The 16,396-nt window shown below is 36.5% G+C and overlaps 1 protein-coding gene and 1 non-coding gene across 3 annotated transcripts in view; both read left to right on the forward strand.

Annotated features, from left to right (window-relative positions):
* The first annotated feature begins 379 nt into the window (after positions 1 to 379).
* LOC148045984 (U6 spliceosomal RNA) lies at positions 380 to 486 on the forward strand. Its single transcript, XR_015696537.1, has one exon. It is a non-coding gene; the product is annotated as a U6 spliceosomal RNA (small nuclear RNA).
* A 5,436-nt stretch (positions 487 to 5,922) lies between these two features.
* Positions 5,923 to 16,396, forward strand: part of ACLY (ATP citrate lyase) — a 70,378-nt gene continuing 59,904 nt past the window's right edge. For both annotated transcript variants that reach the window (XM_087713408.1, XM_087713409.1), the window contains exon 1: positions 5,923 to 6,073. The gene's annotated coding sequence lies outside the window, so the exon portion shown is untranslated. The remainder of the gene's footprint in view (positions 6,074 to 16,396) is intronic.

Genomic DNA, 16,396 nt, shown 5'->3' on the forward strand with positions numbered 1-16,396 from the left:
ATTCAAATGCAATTTGGAAGTTCTTTCAGCTAAAACTAAGTATATTTTATTTAATTTTAAACTTTTTTACAACCTTGTATGAGTATATGTGTTATAATTTTAATTAATCTACATCAGTAATTATTGAGTTATCACAATTGAGGGCAAAATTTCCATTGCAAAGCAAATCAGTTGTTAAATGAGTTATTCCCCATTTTTGACCTTTTTTGCCATGATTGTTAAACAAATCACTAGAGTTGTAAAGTGAATCATGCAGTCATTAGACAAATCTAGCTTTCCCCCATTGACTTTGTTTTTATCAGAAGCTTCATTAGAAGATTGCAAAGGATAATCCCAGGACTCCAGGATACTGCAATCATCATAAATGCATGCCGGTCGAGTGCTCGCTTCGGCAGCACATATACTAAAATTGGAACGATACAGAGAAGATTAGCATGACCCCTGCGCAAGGATGACACGCAAATTCGTGAAGTGTTCCATATTTTTTTCCAGATAGTTTATGACTGAAGAAACAAGAAATGATATAATCTGTTTAGAGTTAGCCTAACAAAAGAGGAGTTAAAGCTCAAATGAAAGATGATACTAACTTTCTTTAACTTTATTTTAGAACATCTTTGTTAAAGATTTATACCCTGTATTTGTTCTGGGAAGTCAAGGGGGGGGGAAGGTTGGGGGGGGCTGGTGGGCGGGGGAGGGGAGGTAAATATTTGTAAAAGTTTTTTTTTCCTAAAAATTTTCAATAAAAAAAATACACGCCAGTCGACAAGCATCTGAAGTTTGATTGCATTACTGTGGGATGCTACAATAGTCATAAGTGTGGGAACTGTTTCCATCCTCCCATTCCTCATGTATAAAATTGCAACTCCTAGACTTTAACCGGAAAGACTTCTGTAGAAGACACCATGACTTGTAGTCCCAATACTTTTGGGATATAGAGATTGAGAAAGGCTCTCCAATTTCTCAAAACAAACTCTGATCTTTCATACTTACGTCCTGGTGTTAGATGCATGAACATAAGCTGTGCCATGACATCACAATACATGTTTCATTGTCCTCTGGCAGAGGAATATCGCAAGAAATTACTTTAACTTGGTCTCTCGGACAGTTCATACCCTAACAATAGGTGGATCGCCTTCTTCTGAACAATTTGTCATTTATGGTCAGGGCAGTTAGCTATTCGGTCTAAATTATGAAATGTGAATGGCATTTGTCATGTTGTAACTAAATAAAAAGCGGCTTCACATAAGAAAATATGTGAACCCATGACACTGCCTTGTTTTAAGAGATGATTTCATTTTTTTGTTCTTTTTTCCTCTACGAGAGCAGAGCAGAGCTGGTTGGTGAGGTGAGGGTGGACATGCAACAGTGAAATTTGTCTGCAAATTTGGAGCCTCCCCCTCCCTCATGGCTTCCGAGCTTAGGGGAACTATTTCATTCTATATATGACATCACACTACACAAACAGAGCTTGCATTTTAATGGCATGACACTGGTTTTGTCATTTTGACAAAAACGTTTGATCCCACAGATCTCTTGGCAAAAGATACCTCAATAAAGAATATCAATAAATACAATAAAATAGCAACAGCAAGAATTTAAGATGAGTTTTTAGATAAGAAAAATCACAAGACAAACAACTTGAAACTACTCTATAATATTGCTAAATTGGTTTCTATCTGACTGTAAATAAGACAAATATACTTAATTCATTCCTGAATTAAGAAAAACTCAGGACTGTAAGCTAGAGTAAGAAGGCCAGAAAATATTCTGGAAGAAGGCAATGGTGAACTCCTACAGATAACCTTTAATTTATAGCCATTTTTCAAAAATCATTTGAAATTATGATGGCTAAAAAATTGATTTACGACTCATAACAAAAATGATTATTGTTGTACCACCCTTATGATCATGTGATTAAAATTCAGGCACCTGCATTTACAAGCAAAAGGATGCTTCAATTTCCCCCATGCCCATCTCCTCCCACCATCTCTGCTTTTTTGGCCATGTTGCATCCTGATTTTGCAGGCAGTAAGCAACTCAGAACTCAGCACGGTTCCTCCAGCTATCTTCTCTTCCAGTTTCCCACACCAATCTTTCACCTTTTGTGCCCAACCACTGCAGCTGAAGCAAAAATACCTTTCTGTCTTTACTGCCCCATTTTTCAGGCCCTTTTCACTGCCTTTATTGCCTCCTTTTTGGTTCCTTGTTGTCAGGCGCAAAAGGTGAAAGTTTGGTGCAAGGAACTGTGAGAGAAAGTAGCAGGACAAATGATTGCTTGCCAATGCTTGCTTGGGGTGGGATGGGGAATGAAGTAAGACATACTGGTGCTGGGGGGCACTGAGGAATAAAGAAATGCCTTGCTAGGGTAGGCTGGAGAGCAAAAGAATGGCATGTCAAGAGCTGCCCAGTATGGTTTTGGATTGGGACAAATATTTAGTTAATGACTCGTGATTCTTAGTTAACGACTGCAATGGGGAGTGCCAGATTGCTTTCATATGTCAGTTCACTCATATGACAGTTTGCGTGCATGGACTTACAACTTAAATCCTGCTCCCAATTATGGTCATAAATCAAGAATGACCTGTACCTTGTTATTTAGAAAACTACATGGATGTTTTCTTAATAAGAGTTAAGCTGAAGACTTTAAAGGGGAAAAAAATCATATGCACAAAATGTCAGCATATTGGCTACTGCAAAAATGGCTGGGATACTAGCCAAAATGGAAAGAAACAATGACAAAACCAGTTTGCCAAATCATCTGCTGCACCAAAAAAAGATACGCAGCTTATTAGAACCGTATCTGATGTTTCATTTAATGGAAATGTGATCATTATATGCCACTTCAGCTAATAAGTGAATGGTATCTTGGCTAGATTTCCTTGGCAGTGAATGGTCCTGTTGTATTAATACACACATAACCAAGTCAGGCATATTCCGGTCAGATCTCCTTATAATCACACTCTATATTTAGGCTTCAGACTCCTTGCCCATTTTCTCTAGGATACACTTAATAAAGTACTGATAAAAGTTTCTTGCTTTTCCTAGCTTCTTTCTATTGAACAGATATCCAGTGAAAGTCCTGACTCAGTCACCATAGCTGGTCAGTATTTGGGAACTGCCTTGTTCCATTAGACCTTTGCACTGAGTTTTCTAACAGAAACATCTATTTTTTTAAGCTGATTTTGTTTCTACAACACTTTTTCATGAAGAACTACTATAGATATGGAAAAAATGGGTATCTCACTGACTTAGCATTTTGATAACACAACTGGTTTTGTGAAATTTCAGTCTGGCGCTATATCTAACTCTTACAGGTTAATTAACAATCTGCTCATCCATTTAGTGTTCTCAGAGTAGATTAACCTCACACGTGAGCCAGTTAAACATGTTGGATGTCATCTATTCACTCTTGTGTATCTCCTCTTTGTGCAAATGAGAGCTCTACAAGGGCTTTTTTCACTCTCTTGCCAAATTGGATTGCCTACCTGACATTGTCATGTATGATACCTGTCTAGACAGCATACTTCCATTTCAAATTTTAAAAAAAACTGTGGAAAACAACTTGCATTTATCAGAATCAGCAACAGTGAAGTGCTGTGGGAGGCAAGTTGCGAATTGTTATTTACAATCCTATTATTCTTTTGATATAGGAGTTTATCCTGTGATCTGAACATTGCAAATATTAATGAAGAATTAATCAGCCAAACTATGTACCAATTCCATAACACATTTAGAAGCATAAGCATACAATTTTTGTGCTATTCAGGCTGTAAATGTGGTCTGCCTTTTATCCCATTTAACAGATTTTATGCAGTTTGGCTCTTGAAAGAACTCAGTCACCTCTCTGAACAAAAATGTGTCTGTCAATTTTGCTGTTATTAGGGAAGTTTCAGTAGTGCTTCTTGATTACTTTCACTTTTACAATGCATTTTTTTAGAAATGGTTACAATAATTCTGAAAGATCATAATTTCAGGTCGTATTAGCTGAAATTCTGGAGGTTTGTTCAAATTTAATTATACTAGCAGGCTGGATTCATGACTTGCCTAAGGTAACTAAAGATCTGAGTTTATATTGAAATTAGAGATTTCATATTTGTTTTGCATAGGCATTGCATTATATTTCCCATTTTATAAATGGGCAGAAAAAGAAATAATATGGCTAAGCCATTATTCTCATCAGTTCAATACTCTTTTAGCAAGATGGCTTACGATAATTATTCCATTATTCATATAAGAAAAATCCAGTCCAGTTCTAAGCCAGGAGAAGTAATAAAATGGAGACTGGATGATTGGAAAGAAGGTCAATTTATTTGGATGCCAAAAACTTCAGCAACAGCAACATGTTTCTGGGGTGACTGACATAATGTTGAGTGAGTGGATGGATCTTTATAGGGTTCTGGGATTTTTGATTGAGATATATTGGGGGGGGGGAGGGATTGTGCAATGTAGTGAGCCTAGTATCTTTTGCTATTCTAATGGTGGTGAGTAAATCTTATTATGTCCTATAGGTGATGTCATGTGCTTAGAATTTGGGTGGGGGGGAAATAGATTTTAATCCCATCAACTCCAACCTCTTGTGAGTTTGGTTTATGAGTAGATTAGCCCAGTCTTCATGAATGGGTACAAAATCTCCATTCCAAAAGACCAGTCTCTTCTTTTTGAGGCTGTTTTCCTATGCAGGAAGGCTGGGGCTGCTTTCTGCCTTTAAGAATATGCTTACCCATTTCTCCTTTAGAGAAATATAATATTATGTCTCTTTTTAATATTAATAATAAAGAATATTTTAATCTGGGGTGGGGTGGGGCTTCCTACATTTAAAATAAACAATTTTAGTGCTGAAATTGTCTATGCAAACAACCAAACTGTTAGCTAAGACATTTTGCTGCTTGAAGTAGAGTAGCTAACTTTCTTAAGTTTCATATTTAGAAATTAATTATTAAATTATTTTGACATCTAAAGGAGAAAATCTTATAGACAAATCACTAAGCAAGCTTGTCATTGCAAGAAAACTATCTCCCTCTGTCCACTGACAAGACCAATGGCAATACTGTCCCCAAACAAAAATGAATAAATAACTTTGTGCCTTTTAAAAAATCTTAACCAACGTATCATTGCATGAACTTTTATGAAATTATTTCTTCTATATGGTAATACTGAAAGCACATTTTGTTCCTTGCTTGCTAACGAAAAACAGGTCAGCTAGCCCAGCAGCCTTGTTTTTTGCTAATAATTGACAATGACTTTCTGGGAGCAGGTTAGCTGCAACTGCTACTATTCGGCTGTTTCTAGTTAGCGGGGATTAATTGAAGCATTGCTTTTATTTTTGCTGCCTTCTGCTTGGTTTTTAAATTTAAAGGATTGTTATGTAGAAACTTTTGCTGATGAAATGAAGAAGTGAAAAAAAATGGTAAAACGATGCACAATTTAATTGTACTCTCACCCACACTTATTTAAAATATAGACAAAATGTAGTGAAATTGTAATTTTATAATTGGAAAGAAAAAGGAGAAATTTTCGCGCAAATACTTCCAACATGTTTCGAAGCATTTTTTATTTCTAAAGACGAGAGGCTCCGAAAACCCCTTTTCAAATGTAACTAGATTTTTGCATTCATTTCCCCACTGATAAAATTAGTGAAACAAATACTCAATGATAAAAAATGTTATTTTAAAATAAAACCACCCTAAAATAACTTGTCCCCGGTTTTCCGGTCCCCTACTGCCTCCACACGAGATGAAAGTGGGAAGTCACGGATTAAAAAAAAACTGCAATTCCCATTAAGCTTTGCAACTCTCTTCCGCTCCACCCCCCTAAGCGCACGGTGTTCTGCCCACGGGAGGTGAGCCAATGAGCGAAGTCAGGCACTGCTCAGGCAAGTAGCACGTGGAGAAAATGCTGCCCTATGGCAGGGCTGGAGCGCATCTAGCCATATGAGAAGAGGCAGAGGAGGCGGTGGCGGCGAGAGAAAAAGACGGAGAGGGAAGCAGCAGGAAGACTTGGACAAAGGCAGCGGGATCTACTTCACATTTAGGAAAGGCCTGGCCTGCGAAGGGCAAGGCATTTTAACCCTAAGGTAAGCGGGAAGGGGAGGGATTCGGGAAATATTGCATTCCTTTATTTTAAGCGCTTTTCCTAACTACATCTTTCACAGGGATGTGTGGGAAATAAGTGCGCTCCTCGGACTGCTAAGAAGATTTAAAACAAGGCACTTTTCTGGCTATGGTCGTTCGAGCAATTATTTTTCCTTTTAGCAGAGTTGAAACGAACGCAGCAGTTCTACAAATGCCCAATCGTTGAATAGAAGCGGTACCTGTTCACTTTTTGTTTAAAGTTCTGCTTCCCGGATGGTGCTTACGTAGCTAAAGAGTTACTGTTGCATTACATGTATTCAGCATCAAAAGTGCACCATACACTTTGGCAAGTGTATCTGTGGACTGTGAAACAAGTGGGCTGCAAGGCAATCCACTAATACGCACACTTTAACCCACGGAGTGGCAATTTATATTAATTGAGCAAAATATTACATGTTAATGGAAATTTCTCTCTCTTTCTAGAAACTTTTGATAATTAGTTAATAACATCATAAGATAGAGCGAAAGCAAGAAAGAAAAATCTAGAATAGTTTTCACTTCTGTGCTCTCCTACATAGGAAGGGGAAAAATAGGCTACGATTTCAGGAGTTAATGAAGTCATTTTTCTCTTTTCCTCAGTTTGAGAACTGGTGAATTATCTGTTGATATACATTTGAGGTTAAAAAAAGAAAACTGCTTTCTCACACACTTCTTTAAATCTGCAGACTTCCCAACCTCAAGGCATGGTGTTCATGGCTCACTTTCAAAAGCTTCAGGAAATCCTCACAAATATACAATACATAATTTGTTTTCTCTTTAAGAGCCTAACTATCCTTCATATTCTATGAATGTCTGTTTCTTAGGATTAAATGCTTGAGAGGGCAGCCCTTATGGAGGACTTTACTTCAGGCATTTGCCTCTACATTGAAGAAAAATACAGGATATATAGATATTTTGTGTTTGTAGCCCACCTTTTATTATTTTTATAAATTATTATAATTTATTATTTGTACATATAATTCAAGGTGGTAACCTATCCAACTTCCTCCTATTTTCCCCACAACGACAACCCAGTGAAATGGGTTGGACTGAGAGAGAATGGTTATCCCAAGGTGACCCTGTTGGCTTTCATGGTGGAGGCAGGACTCCATATAGACCATTTAATGTGACACAAAAAAGAATAGAGGAAATAGGTTTCTCCTGTTATGTTTTACCACAGCACCTGAAATATACTACATTGAAAAATTGGCCCAAGACAAAGATTTGTCTTCATCAACTTTCTACCCTTTCATAATGATTTTGCGTCTCTCTGTTAACTTTTTCCTATGTCTCAGAAGTATATTGATTGTCCTGCATTCTCTGAATGAGCTGATTGAAATCCAAGCCAAACGTTTTTATAGAACTCTAAAATCCCTCAATGAAAGACATGTGCAAAACACTACACAAGGAAGAGTTAATGAATATAATGCCTCTGAGAATGTGGTAGCTTGAATATTATTGAATATTGAATATTCTCTATTCAGTACTAGAACGAAGCAACGGGCTGATTTGGACTCTTCTATCCATGTTTGTTTCTGTGGATGGCATGTGACCTTTTAAAATATGTCCTTTTTAAATATCACTGTTGTTAGGTGGGCAGGCATAACAATTTGCTTTTTATTTTGACACTTAAAATTGGCTGTTTTAGAGAGCCATGTCACTCTCTTAATGGTAGGTATTAAGTTATTAGGAATCTGCTACAAATCACAGATATCTATTTTGCCCTATCCTTATATCTCACCAATGTTGGCAGTTGCTCGCTGTTGACAAAAATCTACAGTGTGATAGAAGGAGTAGGAATAGGAAGCTTTAGTGCAAAACCATTAATTACCATTAAAAACCATTAATTACCCTGAAATCTACAGGGAGTTGATTGTGTCCAAACAAAAGCTTAGTAGATCTCCAAAATCTCTGCTGAAAATATTTTTCTTAGAGGGACATCATTTTAGTGAACATTTTTTGGCCGAGAATCTGATTTGCAAATATATCTTGCAAATCATGACTTCTTCCAAGAGAACCTCATGCATTTTTCCTCCAAGCAACAATTCTTTCAAATTTTCTAAAGCCTCCTTGCCCTGGAAAAGTTGAACACGTTTACAGTGGTTAGAATGCAGTGTTGCAGGCTAACTGCCCAGAATAGGAATTCAATTCTGACCGGTCAAGGTTGATTTGGCCTAATGAGGACCCAGATTGTTGGGGACAATATTATGACTCGCAATATATAAGTCTGTAAATTGCAGTATTATTGCTATTTCTATTTACCAAACATGGAGAAGCTTTCTTATCCCTCTAACTCTCTGTCTTCTGAGAGGAATTTTGGTATATAACCTGTTCAACAGTAGGAATCAACTTTTTTATTTCTGCCAGCCTTTACAGGTAGGCCAAACAAGAAACAGACCAGATAAACTAATTCTACTTTATTGTAAGGTTGCATTCATAGGACCTTGCAAGTCTAAAAGTACAAATCTTCTGTTGTCTCTTTCTATAGCCGAATTACTTAGAGAGAATCCTTTTTGAGTGTCTTCTTTTCTTATGCAGCTGTGGGCTCCCCCTCCCACTATTTGATTGTTCCCTAGGCACATTTGAAGGTCCCTTACTATTACAGTTTCAGGGGTCTTGTGATGAATTTCTTACCTCTTGTTTCAAATTAACATAATACCATTGTCTCTTGTCTTAAAAATAGTGGAACAAAAATCATAGGGAGAAAGGTAAATATTACTGAGAAGTTCTTTAAACCTATATCAAATACCTGTGTGTAAAACTGATATCATTAACTTTTTCATCATAATGTCACATATAAACATGGAACAAGGGTTTTCAATCCTGTTTCCCTGAAAATAAGACCTTCCCGATAATAAGTCCAATTGGGTTTTTGAGTGCCTGCGCTAAAATAAGTCCTTCCCCCCAAAATAAGCCCTCCCCGAAAATATTGCAACACAGCAGCAGCCATGAGGTGACCATACTCGCTGCCTCCTGCACCTCAAAAATAATAAGACCTCCCCCAAAATAAGGCCAAGCCCTTATTTCAGGGGTCAAAAAATAAGACCCTGTCTTATTTTTGGGGAAACAAGGTATGTGTATAATTTACCCACACCCCTTTAAGACAGATTAAGCAGTTATCAGTTCCAATTAGGAAACCTAGGAATTATAGCTAATGGACTTTGTAGGGCTATAATTTTAGGAATGGCTGCCTTAAAATAAAAATCTGATGGATTTTTGTGTATAAGAAAGCTTTTGGGAATGGCAGAAAAAGAAAATAATTGATCTTTTTCCTTGTGTTGTTTATCCACATGTCTAAGCAAATTTGAAGCAGCTGAAATAACCATTAGTTTATTAAGTCACACATCCGTGTGTGGTATGTCACTTAGTTTAATCACTGTACCATTTTATTCCGAGTCCAATATTTTTGGGTTTGTGCTGATTCTTGTCAGTTTCTGTGTTGCTCGGTTGTATTTAGTCCTTCCATTGAAGAAAAAACCAGGAACCATTTTGATGAAAACCTTAAAGCTTGCAATGAAATGCTAAAGGGGTCCATGCCTTTTCTGCTTTGTTTAAAGACATGAGCAAACCCTAAAATGTATTTTAATATGATATTAAGTAGTTGCACTCCTAGATAATAATTTAAGCTCTTGATTCCCGCTTTGCTCAACTAATTGGAATGTAGCAGCATAGAAACAGATGTAACTAATAGTACAAATAACTTTAATTAATTAATAATTTATATTTTCAAATCCTACAGAGTGCAATCTCATTTTATTCAAATTCTAGTTCAGAGGGTGTTTTTCATTATCTATCCAAAAATGGATTGTATCTATGGCTTATTCAATCAGAGAAATGATAAATCCAACCAAGTTAAAGCCATGTTGTTTAAGCTTCTTAATCAAACAAAGGAAGTTTGTTTAGATAATTTCTGGAATCTTCATTATCTTCTGATTGCTGTCATTCATTATAGCTATATTAAAAAGCAGCAATATAGCTCTATTATGGCCTTGGCCTTAATTCAGTTAATAATGAATTTCAATCATTTAAAATTTTAATTTATATATATATAAAATCATTATATATATAATGATGGAATTCATGTTGCTAGAATGTACTATTCATTTCTAACTGAATTCTGAACTTATTTGACACAGCAGTTGTTTTATAACTGATTTTAAATTTATTTCCTTAATTTTCCAATTGCTTGATTATTTTTTATGGTTTATAAGATATTCTCAGTCATTTTACATGTATGTATTAGGAATGAAATTATATGTATTTAATATAAATATCACTAAAGTTGAAAAATATTTTAAATATGCATTTTCTGGAGTTTATAAATCTTTAGTCTGACTCCATAAAGCTCTATTATCTATTTTTCTATCTGGATTCCATTGTTGGCAACATGGCATAAATTACTTATTTATGAGTTCCAATTCAATCCCCATTTTGATGAGAACAATACTGCTCTAACTATCTTGACTCTTGAGAAGACTGGCCTGGGTAATTTTGCCTTTACCTCTTTGTCAAGTATTTTTTTTCCTCCCAAACAATGTTTTTTTTTTGTGCTAAATGATCTTGACAAATGCTACATTCTTTCTGAATTTGGGATCGTGGTATTTTAACTCCGAGGAGGAAAAGGCCTCTTGTGGACAGGTTATATCACCACTCATACTAGCCACTCAGATGAGTGTAATACTTCACTAGATTGGTTGTCTAAACCTTTATTCTCTTGTCACCTGTGCCATAACAAAACAAAGACTTGACTTTATTACCACTTTCCCTGAAGTCATTCTTTTTAAAAAATATATAATTTTATTTAATTGGTAAAGAAATATAAACAATGAACCAAGAAAAGAAAACTGGAGAGAACAATGGGATATTATTTCCAGTATTAAGAACATTAGCAAAGAAACTTCTGTATTCATATTCTGTTGTATCAGTACTTTTGTTAAAACTGCTCTTCTTAGGGAGATCTTTAATCCATTTATTTTATTAGGTCAGGGTTTGTTTGTTTTTTCCAAAACCTTGGATCATGCATCCTGTGCTCAGGAAAGTACATCTGGTATGTAGAGAGCACCCATTTTAATATAGTTGAAATAGAAGATACCTCTTCACTAAATGCTTCCATGGGCGATGGTAGGGTATCAAAAACCACTCATCAGAAGGGAAAGGTAACCCTGCCCCCTCTCCCCAAAGCATCCTCAGTGTGTGGTTCGTTGGCATTTCTGCAAATTGGTAGGGTGAGGGAAACTGGTTCCGTTTCATAACATTTAAGGTTCTTATTTCCTATTTCTTTTTAAAAAGTCACGGGGACAAAGAGCCTGGTGAGTACTAAGGGGGATATTTCTAGGCTTTCTTATATCTATATCCCTGCAAAATACAGCTTCTAGTGCTTGCAACCTCCATACTGTCTGCTGCCAACAGCAACAAGTCAGATGAATTGGCAAATTTGAATTGAGGAATCTTCATAAATGAATAACCATGCTTAAGTTAATGCTTGTTGAGTGATTTTGGATTTTGCTGTCTATTCATTCTTATGGATAAATTTACATCCCTGCTATATGGATATGCCTAACATAACAATAATGATTTGCTGTTGAAGTAGAGTAGCTTCACTTAGATCTTTTAAAATTAGTTCCAAGCAGTTTAAGAAACTTGGCATGCCCTATCTGCATTGGAGAAAGCTTATCTTGTTCATTAGGAAATGAAAAGTGAGTTTATGTAATAAAACCTTTAGGGAAAAGTTGATTCAGCATTTGTATTAGACAATTATTAATATGCCACCCTTTTTGCAAGCCAGATTTCTACTTGCAGTATTTACAGAGGGGCAAATGTGACGGAAGACACCCAGCTGCTGACGTGTAGGCTTGCCTTCACTGTGCTGGCCTCTTCTTTATTTGCACAAAGCAACTTGGACAGCAGTTAAACCTTTGTGGTTTTGAAAGTCCTGTGGTAAATGGCAGCTGTTCTAACTAAGATCAGTTGAACAAGGATATGTGCTTCCTATTTGAGGAAGGCTTTGAGTATTAACAGTTCAGCTGGCATTTCCTGAGTATACTTTGCATTGTTTGAAATCTTATTGATGAATGCTAATCGGAAGCTGCCTAGGATAGTGTATGTGAAGTAACAGCAGAAGGCAGTGACAGGTTCCTTTTTTCAATCTATCAAAGTAGATGCATAGGTCAGATTTGCATAATATTGCTGCCTAGTAGGAATATGCAACCTTCAATGCTGCAACAACGTTAGAAAGTTAAAGGTATTTAGCTAGTGAAGCCTGATAAGTGGATTTCCACTGAGTGAAGAACCAGTGTGCTAATACCTATAATAATGTACAGCAGAGATTTACAAAGTTTCTACTCTGCCCTTAATTTCCAGTTTCACAAAAAGACAGTGCAAGATAATCACAAAATTGAGGGAGAGTATTGCCTAATTACCTGGCAATTTTAACAGGCCTAGACAATTATGCAAGAGTTGGGGAGTTGCAACTTGCTCCTGACAAAAAGGAGAACCACAAGTGAGATTACCACAAAGGTGGTGATGTCCCAGGAAGAGAAGGAGTTGAATCTTTTTGGTCTTTTAAATGTGGGTTTAAGGGGGGAAATTTCTTCAAGACAAAACATTCTTAGCCCTCCAAATCTTCCCTACGCACAGAACAGATAAATTGACTGAACAACAACTTTGCCAACCATCACCAACATTGAACAGAAAAATGGGTGAATTTTGATCCAGTTTTGGAAGCTTAGGGGATGTTTTAATGATTGGAAAGGAAACATGGTTTGAGATGCTGGGGAATTGCAAGTGGGCCATGAGTTCCGAATCAAATTTCCTTTCTCTCTCTATAGGAAAATAATTTCATTGCTGCTATTGCTATTGCTTTTCCATCTCACCACTCCTCATTTTTAAAAGTTTTCATTACAACAATGATGATGATAATGATGACGATGATATGCTCAAGCTCTATCTCTGCAATTTTCTTTATAGCTCTGTCTGTTATTCTTTCCTCAGAAGAGAGAGTTGGAACCCCACCCACCTTCAAAAAAACCTTTTAGTGGTTTTTTGACTGCTTTGCTCAGTTCAAAATTTTTCTCTTTTTGGAAAAATCAGCAATTATTGTAGCTGACTGCCTGGAGCTCAAACTGCCTGTTTCTGTGGTCTGCCGTGGATTTCATTTTATAAAAGCCACATTCCTAGCATTGTATGAATAGAAGATGAATGAGTACAGGAAGCTATGTATCATTTCAATTTCTTTATGCAGGACAGGTTACTTGTCAATTTTTTTTTTGACTCAGAATTATTCAGATATTTCTCTTGTCATGCTTCTTTGCTTTTGCTTCCGACACATTTCTGACATATTCACAGGATAGGTTGACAGTAACAACTTGAAAAAATGTGATCCTTTGGCATAGAAGACCTTAAAACCAGGTTTCCTGTGCCATCCTGAAATAAGTCTTCTCTGACTGATTCAAACATGTACTCCTTCAATACTAATGAAAATTGTGTATAGTCTATTCCTACCATTCCATTGGCTGGAAAATCCATCTTTTTTGTTTGATGACTGGCCTGATTGCACTCAAACTAGAAACAAGTGGAGGGAAATGCTGTAATGAAATCTTTCTGATAGAAATTCCAAGGAGATAGAAAGGTTCTATCTTTTTAGTCAAATGGCAGAAAACGGCCATTGAAAATGTAGAAGGAGGCATTTCTGGGTCTTCTCACATGAATGAACCCTTCTGTATTTTCTGGCTCTATGTACATATGCAGATGTATAAGACAGGTTCCTCTAATTGTTGGTTGCTTCCAAGTAACTAGGCTGTCTAACTAGGAGTCAGAGTTTAGCCAATCTTGACTGATGATGAAAAGCTAAGCAGGGTCAGAACTGGTTTTACTTGGGATGGGAGTCTTTCAGGGGGAAAAAATCTTTCCAGAAAAAATCAATTTCTTGTCAATAAAACAGTAGAGCTACGGCTTTAAAGTCACCTTACCAGGAATCAAGCTCAACTTGAAAAACAAAGAATTTTTTAGGGGGAGGTAAGGATATTAAAATGATATTGCTTGCTCTTAGGGTTAGTAATAATGTTTTCATCTTGGCTGGCTTTATAGACCCTTGCCAACATCATTGAGGAAATAATTGCATGAAATGAATTTGAACGTCATTGAGTTTCAACATGCTCTGGTAAAACTGCGTTTGGCTATTTATCTTTCACCGAGCACTGCATTTTGCTATTTGTTTTTCACTTATGTTTGTGGAGTTACTGTTTGCTAAGTAATATATCGGATTCAGGGTTGTCTACAAGCACTGAAGTGGAACTCTGTCTCAGCACTTCTTGTTCTAGATCTTGTTATTGAGATAGAGGGATCTTTTTGGATTCAGAGCATATACAATGCATTACCTTTAAGTTATAGATCTATCCCACATAATGACATCCAGTGACATAGGTGGGGGAAGGTTTGATCAGCTCTTTTCCCTTGCAAATAACATTTATTTGAAGCTGTTAATTTATAATTGTCAAGCCATTAAAGTAGCTGTGACTTGTATGTATTCCAAATATCTTTTTCTCCCTCTCCTACCATATTTTGATTTTGTTTCCCTTAACACAAGCTATGAATTCAGGCGTTATATTTTGTTTATATACCCAGCAATTTACATTCATTCAAACCATCAATAAAAATGGCTAATTAAGATGTTATTAAGATTGTGGTTAAGTATGAATACCCTATGAAGAATAAAGTCTACAATCGTATTCTGCTGAATAGAACTTGCTCTGATTAGGCAGTTATAGGATTGTTGTTTAATTAATGAATTGATTAATGCTGTGTTTTCTGGTAATTATAATTCCTAGCAGCCATAATCTTCAAGCATACAGTCATTAATTGATATAGACATCTTCAGTTTCCTTTTTTTTAAAGGTACAGAAATGTAGCCAGGCCACTTCTGTTATCAGATATCTTTTACCAAGTACTTAGATGCAAATACTAGATAGACTTGGAGGTATTTTTGCAAGGATATATAATGAATGTTTTAGCAAAAATATGAATGCAGACCTGCTTGGGTTAGAACTACCAGGTCTGGGCTGTAAAAATCTGGGCAGCAGGAAACAGGTGCAGGAAATTTTAATTGTTTGCCGTCTGATGTTTGGTAAGATTTTTAAAAGCTCTATGTGGTGTTCATTACTAAGATATCTGCTTCCAAGACCTTCCAAAATCCATCTCCTATTTGCTGAGCTGTAGTTATGTGTTGTGTCTTTGAAAGGAAAAGAGCCCTTAATGATTTATTGACTCTTCAAATTAGTTGGCTACCTTTTTATCAACACCATTGTTGTAAAAGACAATAGGCAACCCACTAGATATTTTACTTCAACTTTATTTTATTTACATATTTGTATCCCAACTTTATTATTTTTACAAATAACTCAACACAATTATTATATCCAACACATTTTCCTTCTATTTTCCCCGCAACAATAACCCTAAGAGGTGGATTGGGCTGAGAGAGAGTAACTGGTCCAAGGACACATTGTTGAATTTTGCAGCTAAGGTGGGACTAGAACTGATGGTCTCCTGCTTTCTAGCCTGTTGCCTTAACCACTAAACCAAACTGGCTCTCTTCATTTTTAAATTACAACTCCGATAAGCCTTTATGTGCTGGGGACTGATCAGAGATTAGGCTAAAGCATCTGCAGAATACCAATGTGGTGCTTACCTATACTTGGATGTAGAGGAATCCAAGTGCCTTAATTGCTAGGAGATTGGACAGGCACAGTGTGAAACCTTTCAAAGTCATAGCCTTTCAGTATTATCCTACTTCTGATCTTATTTCCTGCACTTTGTGCTAGCAGCACTCAATTTGGCCTTAGAATGAGGTAATATGGGTGCTGTGAAAGCATCTTAGAAAAAGGACAGAAGTCAGGTATTCTCTCTGTGTGTATTCATGGTTTGTATAGAAATGGTGTTCATTTTATTAGCCTTGACATATTGGCACGGCAAAGAAATCTGTTGGAAGGGATGTGGCCTCCTCATTTATCATTTCTCAGATCCTGAGAGATAAAGTATGTTTCACAACTGTACCAGTGGTGGGTTTCAAAAATTTTTGGAACCTCTTCTGTAGGTGTGGCCTGCTTTATGGGAGTTGCTTGCTGGCCATGTGACCGGGTGGGTGTGGCTTGGCAGTCATGTCACCAGGTGGGTGTGGCCAAGACAATGTCATTTAATTCTTTGCCCCAATGGATGATCTACAAAAAGACATAAAAAAGGAAATTTATTATTTTGTGTACTTACTACTTAAATAAGATTAAAATAAGTAC

This window comes from Thamnophis sirtalis, unplaced genomic scaffold (assembly GCF_051295495.1).
Source record: "Thamnophis sirtalis isolate CommonGarterSnake01/CBP01778 unplaced genomic scaffold, rThaSir2_p1.2 scaffold_4, whole genome shotgun sequence".
Classification (NCBI taxonomy): domain Eukaryota; kingdom Metazoa; phylum Chordata; class Lepidosauria; order Squamata; family Natricidae; genus Thamnophis; species Thamnophis sirtalis.